Consider the following 18,549-nt stretch of genomic DNA (forward strand, 5'->3'; position numbering starts at 1 on the left):
TGAGGGTCCCTTGGACTGCAAGGAGATTCAACTAGTCCATCCTATAGGAGATCAGTCCTGGGTGTTCATTGGAAGGAGTGATGTTGAAGCTGAAACTCCATTACTTTGGCCACCTGATGTGAAGAGCTGACTCATTTGAAAAAACCCTGATGCTGGGAAAGATTGAGGGCAGGAGAAGAAGGGGATGACAGAGGCTGAGATGGTTGGATGGCATCACCGACTCGATAGACATGGGTTTGGGTAGACTCCAGGAATTGATGAAGGACAGGGAAGCCTGGTGTGCTTTGGTTCATGGGGTCGCAAAGAGTCGGACACAACTGAGCGACTGAACTGAACTGTCCTGAAGGATTCCTTCCAACAGAATAAATAAAACATAAACATGAATATTCATACCAGCTTTTACACACAAACTCTTAGGTGGTATATAGTCTTTTAAATTTCATCTATGGAGACTCTTATGTCTGTGGGCTTAGTTTATGGACCTCTTCCCTATTTTAAGTTATTTGAGCAAGGAATGATGTGTGTGTCTTAGGGCCAGGCCCTTCACCTCCCTAGGCTTCCATATTTTTGCCTGTAAAATGAGGGCAGTAGATGAAAGCCTTCCATTTCAAAAACTCTATGAATTTATGAATGGGTGTTATGAATATGTCTGTTTATGTCATCTGTCTCTATGTTGCTCATATTTGTGTGTTGAGATAGAAGAGAACACAACAGAGCATAGGAATCATAGAATCCTCCAAACTTTAGCAATCATCTCAATTTGTCCACAAGAAGAGGCAGTGGGAAATGGTAAATGGTCCCACAGTGAGTGAATGACAGAGTTGGGAATCAACTCTTGTGTTTCCTGACCTCCAGTCAGCTGACCACAGCACTATCGTGTATAGGAAAATTTATATCCCACTAATGCCTATAAGTGGGCTTCCCTTGTGGCTCAGCTGGTAAAGAATCCGCTTGCAATGTGGGAGACCCAGGTTCGATCCCTGGGTTGGGAAGATCCCCTGGAGAAGAGAAAGAATACTCCAGTATTCTGGCCTGGAGAATTCCATGGACTGTTATAGCCCATGGGGTCACAAAAGAGTCGGACACAACTGAGCAACTTTCCCTCACTCACAATGCCTATAAGTAGTTACATTAGCTTAATAACCAGCTTTTAAAATTGATGTCAAATCGCAGTTGTTTGCTTGTTAAATTAAGATATTTATCTTTAATTAAATGTATTAGTAATGAAAATGTTTTATAAACTGACTCCTTAGTATGAAAGACACTTATGAAATTCCAGGATATTTGGGAAATCCAGAAAGCTTCATTAATGGTAATCCTGTGGTTTTATGGGTTGAACTGTGTTCCCCAAAGTTGATACATTGAAGTTCCACTCCCCAGAATCTTAGAATGATCTTATTCTTTACAAAGGTAATCAAGTTAAAATTAGATCATTAGAGTGGGCCCTAATCTAATATATCTGTTTTCCTAATAAAAAGAAATTTTGGAACAGATACTCACATAGGGAGAATGACATGTGTAAATAAAGGCAGGGATCAGCTGGGGTTCTATAAACCACTGAACACTAAAGGTTGTTCACAAACCTCCAGAAGCCAGGAGGGCCTTGGAACACATTCTCTCTCACAGCTCTCAGAAGAAACAACCTTGATTTTGGACTTCTAGCCTCTGGAACTATTGTTTAAGCCACCTAATTTGTGGTTTTCCAATGTGGTTGTATAGTTTTATACTCCCACCAGTAACGTATAAGAATTCCTATTGTTGCATATCATTACCAACATTTGGCATTGTTAATCTTTTAACTACTCTGATGAGGAATGTGAAGTTTTAATTTGATTTTTCTTAAGACTAAAGATGTGGAGGACCTTTTTAGCATGCTTATTAAATATTTGGATATCTTCTTTTGTGAAGTACCTGCCTAACTCTTTTGCTCATTTTTAAAGAAAATTTATTGTTGTTTGGGTTTTTTTTTTTTTAATCTTTTCAGTTAGTCTGTGCTTTTTTACTTTAATAATGATGTCTTTTGGTGAACAGAAATTTTTAAACTTGATGAGATCCAGTTTATCTGTTTTTGTCTCTTAGGATTATTCTTTTGTGTCCTAAGAAACTGCTGTCTACCCCAGAGTCTATCCTGAAGAGAAACAGAGAAAGGATTTTTTTTAAGATTAGTAGTTCACATTGATTTTTATATTTCACTTATTGTTTCTCATTTGTTTCATATTTCTTTCTTATTTAGGTTTTTATTTTCTACTTTTCTCATAGTAATGATCACTAAGGCTTTCTAGTACATTTATAGCATTAGCTTTTATTTGGAAAAAAGATCTTGAAACTTAGAAAATATATGAAAACCCCCCACCAGACTACATGGGATTTAAAGTGAATATCATCTCTAAGATAATATGATTCACTGTGTGAGGATAATCTAGGGAGAATTGCTTATGAGGGACAAATCTGTATTTTGTGGGACTAGAAGCTTGTTATGAGTTAGGAATCACTTTCTAAGAAAAAGTATTTCACATGCCATTTCGCTTGGGGTTGCCACATTTTGAGATGTGTCAGATATGTCAGCATATCATCTGATGTATTGAGATGCATAGACATGAGTCTGCTCATAGCAACCCTCATGGGTTGTGTGGTTGTTATTGTTCATTTGCTCAGTCTTGTCCGACTCTTTGCAACCCCAAGGACTGTAGCATGCCAGGCTTCCCTGTTCTTCACCAACTCGTGGAGTTTACTCAAACTCACGTCCTTTGAGTCACTGATGCCATCCAACCATCTCATCCTCTGTCGTCCCCTTCTCCTCCTACCTTCAGTGTTTCCCAGCATCAGGCACTTGAATTATTACTGGAAGAAATCATAAGCTGGGAGGCTAGCAGTACCTAATTATACAGAAGAGTGACTGTTAACTGCATCAGTTCATACCTCTAAATCCAAGTTAACTGTGTCCCCAATTCAACTTCCACTTCACTGAATCTTCAGAATACCTCTAGTCACTCCAGTATGACTGAACAAGGTAAAAAATATTAGCAGTGCAAAGAGAAAGCTACCTTAAACAGTTATAATTTAAATATCTTACTTTTTCAAAATTTACAAAAATATTAAGTTCATGTGACTATATTGTTTGAACCTCTCCTAGATCCTGGAAGGGGAGTGATTCTAAAGCTTAAGATTCATTATTTCATGGTAAATTTACCTCTGTTTATTACTTAAAATTAGAAATATGAAAGAAGCATGTTATATGTATTATATGCTAATTACCCCTGCTATAAATATTAGATAATATTAAAATTTTAGATTACAGTACATTAGATGCTGATATATACACATACATCCACTATGTGCTGTAGAAAACAGCTAATTACTCAGCACCTGGTCCATATCAGATAGTCAAGCCTGTTTTAGGAATAAGTGTATGCATGAAAAAATATTTAAAATATGTGATAGTGAGGACCATTATGAAGACTAATATGAAAGTAACCTATCCCCAGGGGTCATTAAATCATATTATTGAAAATGTTGACAGTGTTGTGATAATGTAATAAAAAAGTTCCATTTACTGAGTGTTAGTCTATATGCAGAGTACATCATGAGAAACACTGGGCTGGATGAAGCACAAGCTGGAATCAAGACTGCCAGAGAAATATCAATAACCTCAGATATGCAGATGACACCACCTTTATGGCAGAAAGTGAAGAAGAACTAAAGAGCCTCTTGATGAAAGTGAAAGAGGAGAGTGAAAAAGTTGGCTTAAAGCTCAACATTCAGAAAACTAAGATCATGGCATCTGGTCCCATCACTTCATGGCAAATAGATGGGGAAACAGTGGAAACAGTGGCTTACTTTATTTTGGGGGGCTCCACAATCACTGCAGATGGTGACTGCAGCCATGAAATTAAAACACACTTACTCCTTGGAAGGAAAGTTATGACCAACCTAGACAGCATATTAAAAAGCAGAGATATTACTTTGCCAACAAAGGTCCATCTTGTCAAGGCTATGGTTTTTCCAGTAGTCATGTATGGATGTAAGAGTTGGACTATAAAGAAAGCTGAGAGCTGAAGAATTGATGCTTTTGAACTGTGGTGTTGGTTTTGAGAGCCCCTTGGACCGCAAGGAGATCCAACCAGTCCATCCTAAAGAAAATCAGTCCTGAATATTCATTGGAGGGACTGAAGGGGATGACAGAGGATGATATGGTTGGATGGCATCACTGACTCAATGGACATGAATTTTAGTAAACTTAAGAAGTTAGTGATGGACAGGGAAGCCTGGTGTGCTGTGATCAATGGGGTCACGGAGAGTCGGACATGACTGAGCAACTGAACTGAACTGAATCCTATACCAGATATCTTGAGACATATAAATATACTTCCCTGGTGGCTTAGACAGTAAAGAATCCATCTACAATGTGGGAGACCTGGGTTTGATCCCTGTGTCAGGAAGATGTCCTGGAGAAGGCAACCCCCTATACTTAGAATACTTGCCTGGAGAATCCTGTGGACAGAGGAGCCTGGCAGGTTACAGTCTGTGGAGTCCCAGAGTCAGAATAGCATTTTTACTTTCTTTCATAAATATGCTATGTTACCTTGTTTAAATTAGTATCTTCCTGAGATCTTTTTAATATTTCAATAATGATAAGGGCTATGCCTTTTTATTCAACTGAATGACTCCTACTCACTGATGTCAACAGTATTTTGAGTATTTGAGTTAGAATGTGGTTCCAACATTAAATAATTCTACCACATTTCACAATGAGTATTTTTAGAAAATATTTTCCAGTAAGTATTTTAGTAGAAAAACAGTACAATTTTTCCACTAACTGTTTGCCCTGATCTGAAAAATATTTCTGGCCTTCACAGTTACATATTTTGACAGTCACATGAGTATAATATGAACAAAGCAAACTCTTAGATAGCAAAAGAAGATACCATGGAAAGAAATAAAATAATTGTTTTTCAGGAAATTTTATATACTCTATGGCATAATTCAAATGCATAAAATGAAAATATTTTTAGAAAAATTATAATTTTTATAAGCATATTTTTTAAAACATACTTATTGCTATTGGAATGTATTGAATATTTTAAGTCTGACATTTTCATGATAATGAGATGGGTCAAGGCAGACATTTAGGTTTCTGAGGAATGCTGTCTTGAGTAGCTAAATTAGTTTAGCCAACATTTTTAAGTTGATAATAATATCTCTTGTTTGTCCATCCTAAATGCATAATGTTTATGTGTGAATCACATTTTATTCCATTTAATTAAATAAAATTATTTATGCAAAATACTAAGATCATTGCCTGGCACAAAGAAAATTGTTAAGTGCATTAGTTATAACCCCTTATCTCATAATTAAATTAAACAAAGATTTCAGTTGTATATTGTTGTGGCCAGCTATGGTAGATTGTCTAATTAAGAAAACATAACTTTTTGTTTAATTTATTTAATATATAAATGTAATTCAGAATTTGAAATAAAAAGCTGTAAAGAGTAGCATTCAATCCAATAAGTATTGATTTAAGTTTCAAGCTATAATAGGTAGGAATTTTTTTTAAAAAAGATAATGACATTGTCTCTACCCTTGAGGAGTTTATAGCTTTAGTGCCATAATTTGAGGATAAAACCATATGCAAATAGGTGCTCAGTTGTCTTCTATAAATGTTTGGTAGGTAGCCATTTAAGGAAGGGCAGTAACATGTCCTGGAGTGGTCAGATAGAGTGTAAAACGAATCTTAATGAATAGAAAAGAGCTTAATGAATCGGGACCGAAACAGCTTTTGAGAGAGTAAAATGTTTTCTCATTAGTAAGTGGAGCAGGTAGTTTTTAAAAACTGTTTTGTAATTTACTATACAGCTTTTGGAGAAGGCAACAGCAACCCACTCCAGTACTCATGCCTGGAAAATCCTGTGGACAGAGGAGCCTGGTAGGCTGCAGTCCATGGGGTCGCTAAGAGTTGGACACGACTGAGCGACTTCACTTTCACTTTTCACGCATTGGAGAAGGAAATGGCAACCCACTCCAGTGTTCCTGCCTGGAGAATCCCGGGGACGGGGGAGCCTGGTGGGCTACCATCTATGGGGTTGCACAGAGTCGGACACGAGTGAAGCGACTTAGCAGCAGCAGCAGCAGCATACAGCCTGTGGCACTTCGTGATGCCCTGTTAGGTTTGAGGTTATAGGACCATCCCTTAATGGGTACTTTGCTTAGATTATGTTCAAAATTTCCTAGAGAAATTCACAGGATTCACACTAGCCATTGAATGTGTGTGCAGCTCAGAGGTTGCTACGTAATTAAGAGTTTTGCTTTTGTTTTGATTGTTGTTGGACCTTTTCAGCCAGGAACAGGAGTCTGGAGGTTCCTTCTCTGATTGCTCCTGAGGGATGCTGGGAAAATGTAATTAGCAATAAAAGCTCTCAACCTGGAGAACTTTTCCACAGAGGTCATAGAGAAAGAAAACGGTTTTAAAATGATTAAGAATTAAACCAGAATGTGATGTGCATTCCTGAGAATCACGAAAAGATTGTAAAGACAGAAAGAAACCCTCACTCTTCTGTAGCAAGCAGATACAACCCACCGTATGCATGTTTTCAAGATAAATAATGACTTGTCAAGTACAAGGTCTTGATGGCACCTTTAATCACACACAAGAGTGTTAGTCACTCAGTCATGTCCAACTCTTAGTGACCCCATGGACTGTAGCCTGCCAGGCTCCTCTGTCCATGGAATTCTTCGGGCAAGAATACTGAAGTGGGTTGCCATTCGCTTCTCCAGGGGAACTTCTGAGCCAGGGATCGAACCCAGGTCTCCTGCATTTTGGGCAGATTCTTTACCCTCTGAGCCACCAGGGAAGCCCAGTTTATGTTAACTTTACCCTCCTGTGTTGACTAATTGGCTTTATCCAGAAAAAGAACAAACAAACTAATTTCTCCTGTCTTTATGACTGGAGGTAGTTTCACAGCTAGGAACAAGGTCCCTCTGAAGTTAGGCTCTTACCTTCCCATAGACACTGAAAGATAGAAGTGCTGTCTCCATGGATGGTTACATTTTACAGAGATGACTGCCAGGTCCTTGAAAAAGACACTTCTGGGTCTTAAAGCTGAAAAATACTGATCTAGTCTTTGAAAGGACTTATATGCATTTCAAAGAGAGGAGAAAGTACTTACATTATAAGTTTTCTAAAGCAAATGACCTGAGAAAAAGGAAGGGCAAGCACATGGTTTTATTTTTAATCTTGGCTTCCTAGGAGTTGCCCTCAGTCAGAGCAGCTTATTGTCCAGTCAGCATTTGCTTGGAAGTTGTATTTATGCCACTTGTTGCCTGTGAGGCTTCTGCCCTGAGTTGATGGATCCTTGTGCAGCTTGGAGAATGCTTCCCACTTTGCCCAATGATTGCTTCTGAGTGGGGGCTGCCCAATTTCTGTGACCCCTGGAGCTGACTCTGATCCTGGGACACCTCTTCTTGGCTATCTCTTTTCTTGCTTCTCTCTGTTTAAACTTCTAGCTCCTTGCTATTTGGCTACTTCAAGGAGCTACTAGCCACCTCTTCATGGCTCTCCATCCAGATTGGTATTGTTTTTCAACAATGCCCTTAGGCATGGAGTTCTTCATTCTCAGTTCCAAATAAAGTCAGTTCTGCAAAGCCCTTCATCACCTAGCCTGCCTGTCCTCTTGGGAAGAACCTCCTTACCACTCTACCACATTAGGATACAAGGACCCACTTTTCCTGGAGCGACACTCCTGCTCTATGAGTTTGCTCTGCAGTGGACGTGGGGAGGACTTGGCAGTCCCTGGTCTCCTCAGCTTTCCCCTCCAAGTGGGAAACTTTTACCCCATGAGTGAGCTGAGGTGAAAGTCACTGGAGCCCCAGGATATTTGGCCTTCTGCATCTGGGCTAGAGCTGCTGCCCTATGAGTAGGAGGTTGAGTAGAGGATGAAAGACCTAGTGGCTTCCTAGAATAGATGACCAATGTGAGCAGCCTTTCCCTCCTGGGATGAAGCTGCAGCCCCAGCCTGTAGCTGAGGGGAGATGGGAGATTCCCATTTTGTTGAATGCATGAATAGAGCTTCTTTAATGAGGAGTTGGAGAGATATTTGAGTGGGTTGTAGTTCAACTACTACTATTTTCATTGATATTTAGTAGATTTTCTTGAATGAATAGTTCTCTATTTGCTATATGCCCCTTGGGCAATTTCCAGAGTCTAAACTCTGGAAAATAAATAAATAAAAAATATTTTTTTACCAGTTAAATTATTCTGCAGGAGAGTTAGTTGAGCTCCTTGCTCCATTCTAGAAGTCCTCCTTCTCACCTTCATTTTGAAATATGTTTTCACTAGTTATAGCATTCTTGAAATCTGGGTTGACTTTGTTTTAAAGTATTTGGAAGAGGTAGTTCTGTTGTATTTTGACTTGCATAGTTTCTAACAGTCTACTGTCATTCATTATCTTTGTTCTCTGCAAGGTTTTTTCTTTATCTTTGGTTTTCAGCAATCTGACTGTAATGTGGTCAGATATTAAAATTTTTTTCTATTTTTCCTGCTTGGGGTTCTTTAAGCCTTTTGGATTTGTGTTTGTTATCTGTTACTAATTTTGGAAAAATTCTCAGCTTATCTCTTTAGGTGTCTTTGTTTATCTGTTTCTTTCTTCCTTCTTCTTCTGGTACTTAAACTACATCTGTGTGTGTGTGTTCTGTTATGTCCAACTCTTTGTGACCTAATGGACTGTCACCTACCAGGCTCTTCTGTCCATGGAATTTTCCAGGCAAGAATACTGGAGTGGGTTGTTATTTCCTTCTTTAGGGGATCTTCCCGACCCAGGGATCAACCCACATCTATTGTGTCTCCTGCATTGGCAGATAAATTCTTTACCAGTGAGCCACCTGGGAATCTCTCAACTACACATGTATTATATCATTTGATATTGTCACCAAGACTCTTAGATATTCTGGTTTTAATGTTACTATTTGCTTATTTTTTTCCTCACTCTAGTTTTACTTGGTGTTTCACTTTGGATGATTTCTGTTGATTTATCTTCAAGTTCATGGATTGTTTCCTCCACTATGACCAGCTGTCCCGTAAGCCCTTGCAAAGAATTCTTCAATACCACACTATTTTTTTATTTCTAGAATTTTTATTTGACTGTTTTTTATCTGTTACATCTCTTTGCTAAAATATTCCATCTGTTATTCAAGCTATCTGCTGTTTCTACTAGATACTTTAACATATTAATCATAAATAAAGTCTCTATCTTAAGACTTCCCTGGTGGTCCAGTGGTTAAGACGTCACTTTTCCAATGCAAGGGACCCAGTGATCTTTGAGTGTTTCCTTCCTTTCTGACTTAACAAGATAGCCCAGTCTCATCTTGTGTATTTCCTGATCTATACCTGGAATTAGACATTTCTTCAAGAAGATCTAGTTCTTTTAGTGGGAAATAATATTTAGAAATTGTAATCTAGGGACTGTGGATGTTTTTGACAGCAAGCTATCTTTGCTTTTATACCTTGTACAGTTTATAGAGTAGGAAATGTGTGCTTTTCTTTAAGAGGGGAAAATAGCATAGTTTATAGTGATATTTCTAGTTCAAATCTAAGATTATTTAATGTGTTTGATTTTATACTTGTATTATTTTATGTCACAGTTAAAATCTTGGTTCTTAATAACAGTAAGATACTTATTTGCTTTATGCTGCAATGTATATGGAATACTTGCAAAATAATGATACAACTGTTACTAACCATAAGATTCTTGAATGCAGTTTTAAGATTTCTTTGCAATTCTCTTAGTCATTAATATATACTAGTGAAGTACAAGTTTCCAACTCAAAATCTACTTTCTTTGTAAGATCTTTGTGTTGATCCACTCTACAGTATGCTTTTTTTCACCTCTGAACTTTTATAATTCTAATGTTAAATCTCATACTCTGTACCTGACTCAGAAGACCTTGAATTGTCTTTTACTTATTTAAATATGAAAGTTGAGTATAAGGCAGTGAGAACAATCTTCCCGAGAGGCCTATGGAGTCAATCTAGTTTATTATTGCCACAGTAAACTCTGAAGGGCGGGTGCATATCTTCTCTTATATACCAGAAAGAGTCTTCCTTGTTAAACTGAGTGTAATTTAAATTCTTTTGAGAACTTGTCTCAGAATGACATACCTTGAATAGGTAGACCATCTCCCAGGATCTGGAAATAGGAAGGAGCCCTCAAGACTTGACACTGGATGACAGGTGGGACTCGGGTCAGAAAAATAGAGCAAGATATTTGAGGATAACAAGCTTCCCAGGTGGCTCAGTGGTAAAGAATCTACCTATCAATGTAGGAGACAGAGAAGATGTGGGTTTGATCCCTGGGTTGGAAAGATCTCCTCGAGTAGGAAATAGCAACCCACTCCAGCATTCTTGCCTAGAAAATCCCATGGACAGAGGAGCCTGGTGGGCTACAGTCCATAGGGTGGCAAGGAGTCAGACAGAACTGAGTGACTGAGCATGCATCAGTCCACTGAAGCTGGATAGCATGTGAATTAATGAATCTTGTGTTTAGAAACCTCTCCTTTGAAAATCATTTTCCACTTCCACATTTAGTAAATTTCTCCTTTAAAAATGTTTGTTCATCTCAGATAAGGACAGGAGGGTTTTGAGAAATACCATACTTCAGGGACTTGGCAAGAGGAAAGTGATAGAAATCAAAGCAAGAAAACCCCAGGAGGGAACCACATTCAGTAAATCAGAATGAGGGATGGGGCATAGTCCCCTCTCCCAACCCTTCAAGAGCTGGGCTGGCCTGTGTTCTGTTTGGGTGAGTGACTATTGCCTCCCATGTTCCCTCCCCACTGAAGCAGTGTTAGAGGGAGAACAAAGGGACCTTGAGCTATTAATTGGAAGACCCACGCTCTGGTCCTTATTGCATATGCAGTATCAGAATAATCCCTAAAGCTCAGCGCGATCTGACAGCCGCCTCTCATGCTGACCTTTGCTCTTATCATCCCCCAATCTCTTGGCTCATTCACTGTGCTCAGTGGCAACTTGTTCCTACCTCCCGACTAACCACTACACTGTTTGCCCAGATGAACTTCCCAGGCACTTTCCTCTCATTGCTCAGGTTTACGAAGCACTTTTTTAGAGAGGCTTTCCCATCAACATGACCTCTTTCCAACTTTCTCTCTCACATGTCTTTATCAAACTTTTCAGAGCTCTTACAACTTCCTGAAATTATCTTGTGTATCTGTTGGCTCTCATGCTCATTGTCTGTCTTCCTCTGTCTGGGTTATCAGCTCCACAAGGCACTTGACAGGCACTCGATAAATATTTGTTGAATAAATTGAATAAATGATAGGGAAGTGAGAGAGAAAAGTATATGTATGTGTATGGATGTGTGTGTGAGGGCATGCATTTGTTTATGCTTTGGTTTATTTCACAAATGGGTATGAGGTGGCTTACAAGAAACACCTGACCTTGAGACTAGGAATGAATTTCTCACTTGACTGGTACTTACACCATTTTCATTGTGGTCTTATTATTCAGTGGCAATAAAGGGCATAGATTTTACTTTCTTGTCCTCTCTGACACTGACTATATAAAATGACTGCTTCTCTTCTTCCCATGTCACACTCTTATTAATCTATCACTAATGTTGCTAGTTATTTATCAAATCACCACTAACTGTTTAATTTTTTTGTTGTTGTTGTTGTTTTGCTCTGATAGATACACTATAAAAATCTAGAACCAACTAAAACAAGTTTTATATTTTATTGGCAAAATGATCAATGAGTTTTCTTTAAATGTGACAGTACTTGTCAGTGTTTTGTTGATTTACCAGGTTTATTTCCATAAGATGTAAAATTTTAGTAAATTTGCATCTCTGTCATTATTCATGACCAGTGGAGACATGTAAAGAGAGAGGTCAAATTAAAAAATTTAAATGACAAAATTATAAGGCAGACTGCCAGATCCCAAATGGCTTGCTGTCTCCTTGTCAGAATTTATTTTGCCATTCAAGCCATAGAAAAATGCATCTAATTGGTTTGTTCCTTATATATAATTGTAGTATGGAAGGATAGCAATCCATCATTATAGTAGGAAATAAAAGGAGTAAGACTATCATTTGAAGTAGAGTCCAGGGAAACCCCACTAAAGTGGTTTTCAGAAGTTGCTTATATTTTTATTATTCCTACCAGTTTCTTCCTCTGTAAATTTGGAAGGTTAGACCCCCTAAGCATCCACTTCTACCTCTGAAATTCGTTAACAAGTCTGTCTTCTTTCCTCAGTCTCCTTTGGTTACTCTTCGGAGGGCACCAGTAGGCATCCCCAAGCTAGTTTAAATTTTCTAAAATGATCTGTTGTGAATTTGGGGTGAACAGAGAAAAAATTTCCACTTGAAGAGGTGATGGGGAACACGTCTGCTGTTGGGCATCTCTTCAAGTTCATGTCATAGTCACAGCCTTCTTGGACCTCCAGTCTGACCTGTGGCTCGTGGTCAGCTTGGGGGAGATCGTGTTCAAAGGACAAACGTAACAAGGTACAAAGTTTCCTTTTGTTGTTAAAAAAAAGGACACGACTGAGTGACTAAACAACACGACTGAGCAACTGCTGTTAAAAAGAATCTCCCAATTAAAATCAACTGTTTATTAGCTGTATCTGGACAGTCAAGCTTCATGAGGTTGTTTTTACTTAATCATGTGCAGTGTAGTTTATCTCAAAGTATATTCTGTTAACCTCAAGCATCAGAATCTCCCCTACCCTAACGCCTTCCAATATGTGGCTAAAATACACATTCCTTGGCCTCACCCCAGACCTGCTCAATCAGAATCTGGTGGAAGCAGGTAGTGCTCAGGGATCTGCAGGTTTCACAAATTCTCCAGGTGATTCTTATTCACAGTCAGGTTTGAAAACCATCATATTAATAAGTTGAAAGTAATTCTTCTCTGACTATCTGCTAAAAGCATAGCAGCTGGGCAGACCTATACAGACTTACTAGGCAAATCCTGCATCATGATAGCTCATCAAAGAAAATGAGCTTGACCTATAAAACAGGTTCGTTTGCCTTGTAATATATATAATCTGTACAGCAACTTCATTGAATATTGTCCTCCTAATTTCTGTTCTTGATTTTATTTTTGAGTGATTGTAAAAGCACAAAGTATTTGTGGTATTTCTGCTTATTTTAAACTACTATTTGATTTAAAGTAATAGATAAACTCATTTGATTCCCTTCTCTTTTTTTAAGTTTATTTTTTTATTGAAGGATAATTGCTTTACAGAATTTTGTTGTTTTCCGTCAAACTTCAACATCAATCAGCCATAGGTATACATATATCCCTTCCTTTTGAACCTCCCTTGCCGGAGCCCAGCTCTGGCAGCCAGGGAAGCGCCTGAAGGGATGAACGGTAGGTGAAGAGAATGATGCAGCCTCTCACTCAAAGCACTGGGCTGCATGTTTATTTTAAGCATCAGGTTTTCTTTTATACTTTTACAAAAGCATTAGGTCAGAGGTGTGACATCTTCAGTTTCCCCTCACCCACATTTACTGTCTCCATAAATCATTGTTGTTCTTCAGAGTTCCCTCTTAAGTGTCCTTGTGATAACATTGTAACTCAAGTTTGTCTCTGGGCTGTATACCACATTCCTCAGTTTATTTCTCATCTCTCTAAATCCTGCTATCCCCTAGTAACTCAAGGTCATCATCTCCTAAAAAGGCTTTTAGCTATTAGTATCTCTAAAATTCCTAGTTTCTATAAGCTATAGTAAAATATGCCAACACTACAACATACCTTAAACTTTTAGCTTCTAACTATTCTTAATTATTCCTAACCCCTAAACTCAGCAAACTTGTTTTGCCATAAACATTTCCCTTACAAGCAGGTTTCAGATAGCAATGTTTCCCATGGCCTCAAGCTGCGGCCTATGTGCTCATCCTGGAACATTCTCAGTAAAGGTCCTTGAACAAATGTAACTTTATGGATTATTTCCTGGGCAACTGCAGAAAGCTTTGTGCTTTCTCATGCAAGAACAATAAGCACCTTAACGTCCTTTCCAGCCAACTCAACCAAAGGAAGGAAAGGACAAGTCAGAATCACAAGACCTAACTCCTTCATCCTGGGACCGTGCCTGCGGGATGAGGAGAGGGGATTGGGGCTGTGCCTCCATTTTGTCAGTAATGCCTAACGCGGCTCCCGACACTCCCTCCCATCTCCCACCACATCCCACCCCTCTAGGTTGATACAGAGCCCCTGTTTGAGTTTCCTGAGCCCTACAGCAAATTCCCGTTGGCTATCTATTTTACATGTGATAATGTAAGTTTCCATGTTACTCTTTCCATACATCTCACCCTCTCCTCCCCTCTCCCTGTGTCCATAATTCTATTCTCTATGTCTGTTTCTCCATTGCTGCCCTATAAATAAATTTTTCAGTACCATTTTTTTGGATTCCATATATATGCATTAGAATACAACACTTATCTTTCTCTTTCTGACTCACCTCACTCTGTATAATAGGTTCTAGGTTCATCCACCTCATCAGAACTGACTCAAATGTGTTCCTTTTTATGGCTATGTAATATTCTATTGTGTGTATGTACCACAACTTCTTTACCCATTCATCTGTCGATGGACATCTAAGTTGCTTCCATGTTCTAGTTATTTAAATTGTGCTCAATGAACAATGGATACATGTGTCTTTTTCAATGTTGGTCTCCTCAGGGTATATGCCTAGGAGTGGGATTGCTGGGTCGTATGTTGGTTTTATTCCTAGTTTTTTAGGGAATCTCCATATCATCTTCCATAGGGGCTGTATCAATTTACATTCCCACCAACAGTGCAAGAGCATTCCCTTTTCTCCACACCCTCTCCAGCATTTATTGTTTGTAGACTTTTTGATGATAGTCATTCTGATTAGTGTGAGGTAATATCGCATTGTGGTTTTGATTTGCATTTCTCTAATACTGAGCAACCAACGTTGAGCATCTTTTCATTTGTTTGTTAGCCATCTGTATATCTTCTTTGGAGAAATGTCTGTTTGGGTCTTTTCCCCACTTTTTGATTGGGTTGTTTGTTTTTCTGGCATGGAGTAGTATGAGCTACTTGTATATTTTAGAAATTAATCCTTTGTCAGTTGTTTCATTTGCTATTATTTTCTCCCATTCTGAGGGTTGTCTTTTCACCTTGCATATAGTTTCCTTTGCTGTGCAAAAGCTTTTAAGTTTAATCAGGTCTCACTTGTTTACTTTTGTTTTTATTTCCATTACTGTAGTAGGTGGGTCATAGAGGATCTTGCTTTGATTTATATCATTGAGTGTTCTGCCTATGTTTTTCTCTAGGAGTTTTATAGTTTCTGGTCTTATTAGGTCTTTCATCCATTTTGAGTTTATCTTTGTGTATGGTATTAGGAAGTGTTCTAATTTCATTCTTTTACATGTAGCTGTCCAGTTTTCCCAGCACCATTTATTGAAGAGGCTGTCTTTGCCCCATTGTATATTCTTGCCTCCTTTGTCAAAAATAAGGTACCCATAGGTGCATGGGTTTATTTCTGGGCTTTCTATCTTGTTCTGTTGGTCTATATTTCTGTTTTTGTGTTAGTACCATACTGTCTTGATGACTGTAGCTTGTGGTATAATCTGAAGTCAGGAAGGTTGATTCCTCCAGCTCCATTCTTCTTTCTCAAGACTGCTTTGGCTATTCTGGGTCTTTTCGTGTCTCCATGTGAATTGTCAAATTTTTTGTTGTAATCCTGTGAAAAATGCCATTGGTAATTTGATAGGGGTTGCATTGAATCGGTAAATTGCATTTGGTAGTATAGTCATTTTCACAATATTGATTCTTCCTACCCAGAACATGGAATATCTCTCCATCTGTTTATGTCATCTTTGATTTGTTTTCATTAGTGTCTTATAATTTTCTGTGTACCATTTTTTTGGCTTCTTAGGTAAATTTATTCCTAGATATTTAATTCTTTATGTTGCAATGGTGAATAGGATTGATTCCTTAATTTTTCTTTCTGATATTTCATTGTTAGTATATAGAAATGCAAGTGAAGAAAATCCCATGGATGGAGGAGCCTGGTAGGCTGCAGTCGATGGGGTCACACAGAGTCGGACATGGCTGAGCGACTTCACTTTCACTTTTCACTTTCATGCATTGGAGAAGGCAATGGCAACCCACTCCAGTGTTCTTGCCTGGAGAATCCCAGGGACGGGGGAGCCTGGTGGGCTGCTGTCTATGGAGTTACACAGAGTCGGACACAACTGACGTAACTTAGCAGCAGCAGCAGCAGCAACCTTGATAAATTCACTGATTAGCTCTAGTAATTTTCTGATATTATCTTTAGGGTCTTCTATGTACAGTATCATGTCATCTGCAAACAGTGAGAGCTTTACTTCTTTTCCAATCTGGATTCCTTTTATTTCTTTTTCTTCTCTGATTGCTATAGCTAGGACTTCCAGAACTATGTTGAATAATAGTGGTGAAAGTGGATACCTTTGTCTTGTTCCTGATCTTAGGGGAAATGCTTTCAGTTCTTCACCCTTGAGAATCATGTTTCCTTATCATATATAGCCTTTACTGTGTTGAGGTAGGTTCCTTCTATGCCCATTTTTTTTGAAGAGTTTTAATCATAAATGGGTGCTGAATTTTGTCAAAGGCTTTTTCTGCACCTATTAAGATTATCACATGGTTTTTATCTTTCAATTTGTTAATATGGTGTTTAATAAATACAGTCCTGAAATCCTGAAAGATGATGCTGTGAAAATGCTGCAGTCAATATGCCAGCAAATCTGGAAAACTCAGCAGTGGCCACAGGACTGGAAAAGGTCAGTTTTCATTCCAATCCCAAGAAAGGCAATGTCAAAGAATGCTCGAACTACCGCACGATTGCACTCATCTCACACACTAGTAAAGTAATGCTCAAAATCCTCCAAGCCAAGCTTCAGCAATACATGAACCGTGAACTTCCAGATGTTCAAGCTGGTTTTAGAAAAGGCAGAGGAACCAGAGATCAACTTGCCAACATCTGCTGGATCATCGAAAAAGCAAGAGAGTTCCCGAAAAACATCTATTTCTGCTTTATTGACTGTGCCAAAGCCTTTGACTGTGTGGATCACAACAAACTGTGGAAAATTCTGAAAGAGATGGGAATACCAGACCATCTGACCTGCCTCTTGAGAAACCTGTATGCAGGTAGGGAAGCAACAGTTAGAACTGGACATGGAACAACAGACTGGTTCCAAATAGGAAAAGGAGTACATCAAGGCTGTATATTGTCACCCTGCTTATTTAACTTATATGCAGAGTACATCATGAGAAACGCTGGACTGGAGGAAGCACAAGCTGGAATCAAGATTGCTGGGAGAAATATCAATAACCTCAGATATGCAGATGACACCACCCTTATGGCAGAAAGTGAAGAAGAACTAAAGAGCCTCTTGATGAAAGTGAAAGAGGAGAGTGAAAAAGTTGGCTTAAAGCTCAACATTGAGAAAACTAAGATCATGGCATCTGGTCCCATCACTTCATGGCAAATAGATGGGGAAACAGTGGGAACAGTGGCTGACTTTATTTTTTTGGGCTCCAGAATCACTGCTGATGGTGCTTGCAGCCATGACATTAAAAGTCACTTTCTCCTTGGAAGGAAAGTTATGACCAACCTAGATAGCATATTTAAAAGCAGAGACATCACTTTGCCAACAAAAGTCCGTCTAGTCAAGGCTATGGTTTTTCCAGTGGTCATGTATGGATGTGAGAGTTGGACTATAAAGAAAGCTGAGCGCTGAAGAATTGATGCTTTTGAACTGTGGTGTTGGAGAAGACTCTTAAGAGTCCCTTGGACTGCAAGGAGATCCAACCAGTCCATCCTAAAGGAGATCAGTCCTGGGTGTTCATTGGAAGGACTGATGTTGAAGCTGAAACTCCAATACTTTGGCCACCTCATGTGAAGAGTTGACTCATTGGAAAAGACCCTGATGCTGGGAAGGATTGGGGGCAGGAGGAGAAGGGGACAACAGAGAATTAGATGGTTGGATGGCATCACCGACTCGATGGACATGGATTTGGGTGAACTCCGGGAGTTAGTGATGGACAGGGAGGCCTGGTGTGCTGCGATTCATGGGGTCGCAAAGAGTCGGACACGACTGAGTGACTGAACTGAACTGAGTAAATACAGTATGGTATATTAACAAATACGCCATTGATTGCGTATATAGTGTATCACATTGATTGATTTGGGTGTACTAAAGAATCCTTGCATTCTTGGAATAAACCCAACTTGATCAAGGTGTATGAGCTTTTTGATGTGTTGCTGAATTCTGTTTGCTAAAATTTTGTTGAGGATTTTTGTATCTATGTTCATCAATGACATTGGCCTGTAGTTTTTTTTTGTATTGTCTCTGTCTCATTTTGGCATCAGGGTGATGGTGGCCTTGTAGAATGAGTTTCAAAGTGTTCCTTCCTCTGCAATTTTTTGAAAGAGTCTTATAGGATAGGCATTAACTCTTCTCTAAATGTTTGATAGAACTTTCCTGTGAAACCATCCAGTCCTGGGCTTTTGTTTTTTGGAGATTTTTGATCACA

The 18,549-nt window shown here is 38.8% G+C and overlaps 1 protein-coding gene across 5 annotated transcripts in view; it reads left to right on the plus strand.

Annotated features, from left to right (window-relative positions):
* The window catches only part of LOC145545227 (uncharacterized), a 192,078-nt gene that overhangs the window by 127,606 nt on the left and 45,923 nt on the right, over window positions 1-18,549 (plus strand). Inside the window, exon 7 of one of the 5 annotated variants that reach the window (XR_014081965.1) lies at window positions 3,134-3,180. The exons of 3 other annotated variants lie outside the window; for them this stretch is intronic. The gene's annotated coding sequence lies outside the window, so the exon portion shown is untranslated. Of the gene's footprint in view, window positions 1-3,133; window positions 3,181-16,700; window positions 18,257-18,549 lie in introns of those variants that run through there. One more of the 5 variants, XR_014081966.1, reaches the window with a different exon arrangement.

Source organism: Giraffa tippelskirchi, chromosome 1 (genome assembly GCF_054371585.1).
Source record: "Giraffa tippelskirchi isolate mGirTip1 chromosome 1, T2T-mGirTip1v1.2.pri, whole genome shotgun sequence".
NCBI classification, from domain to species: domain Eukaryota; kingdom Metazoa; phylum Chordata; class Mammalia; order Artiodactyla; family Giraffidae; genus Giraffa; species Giraffa tippelskirchi.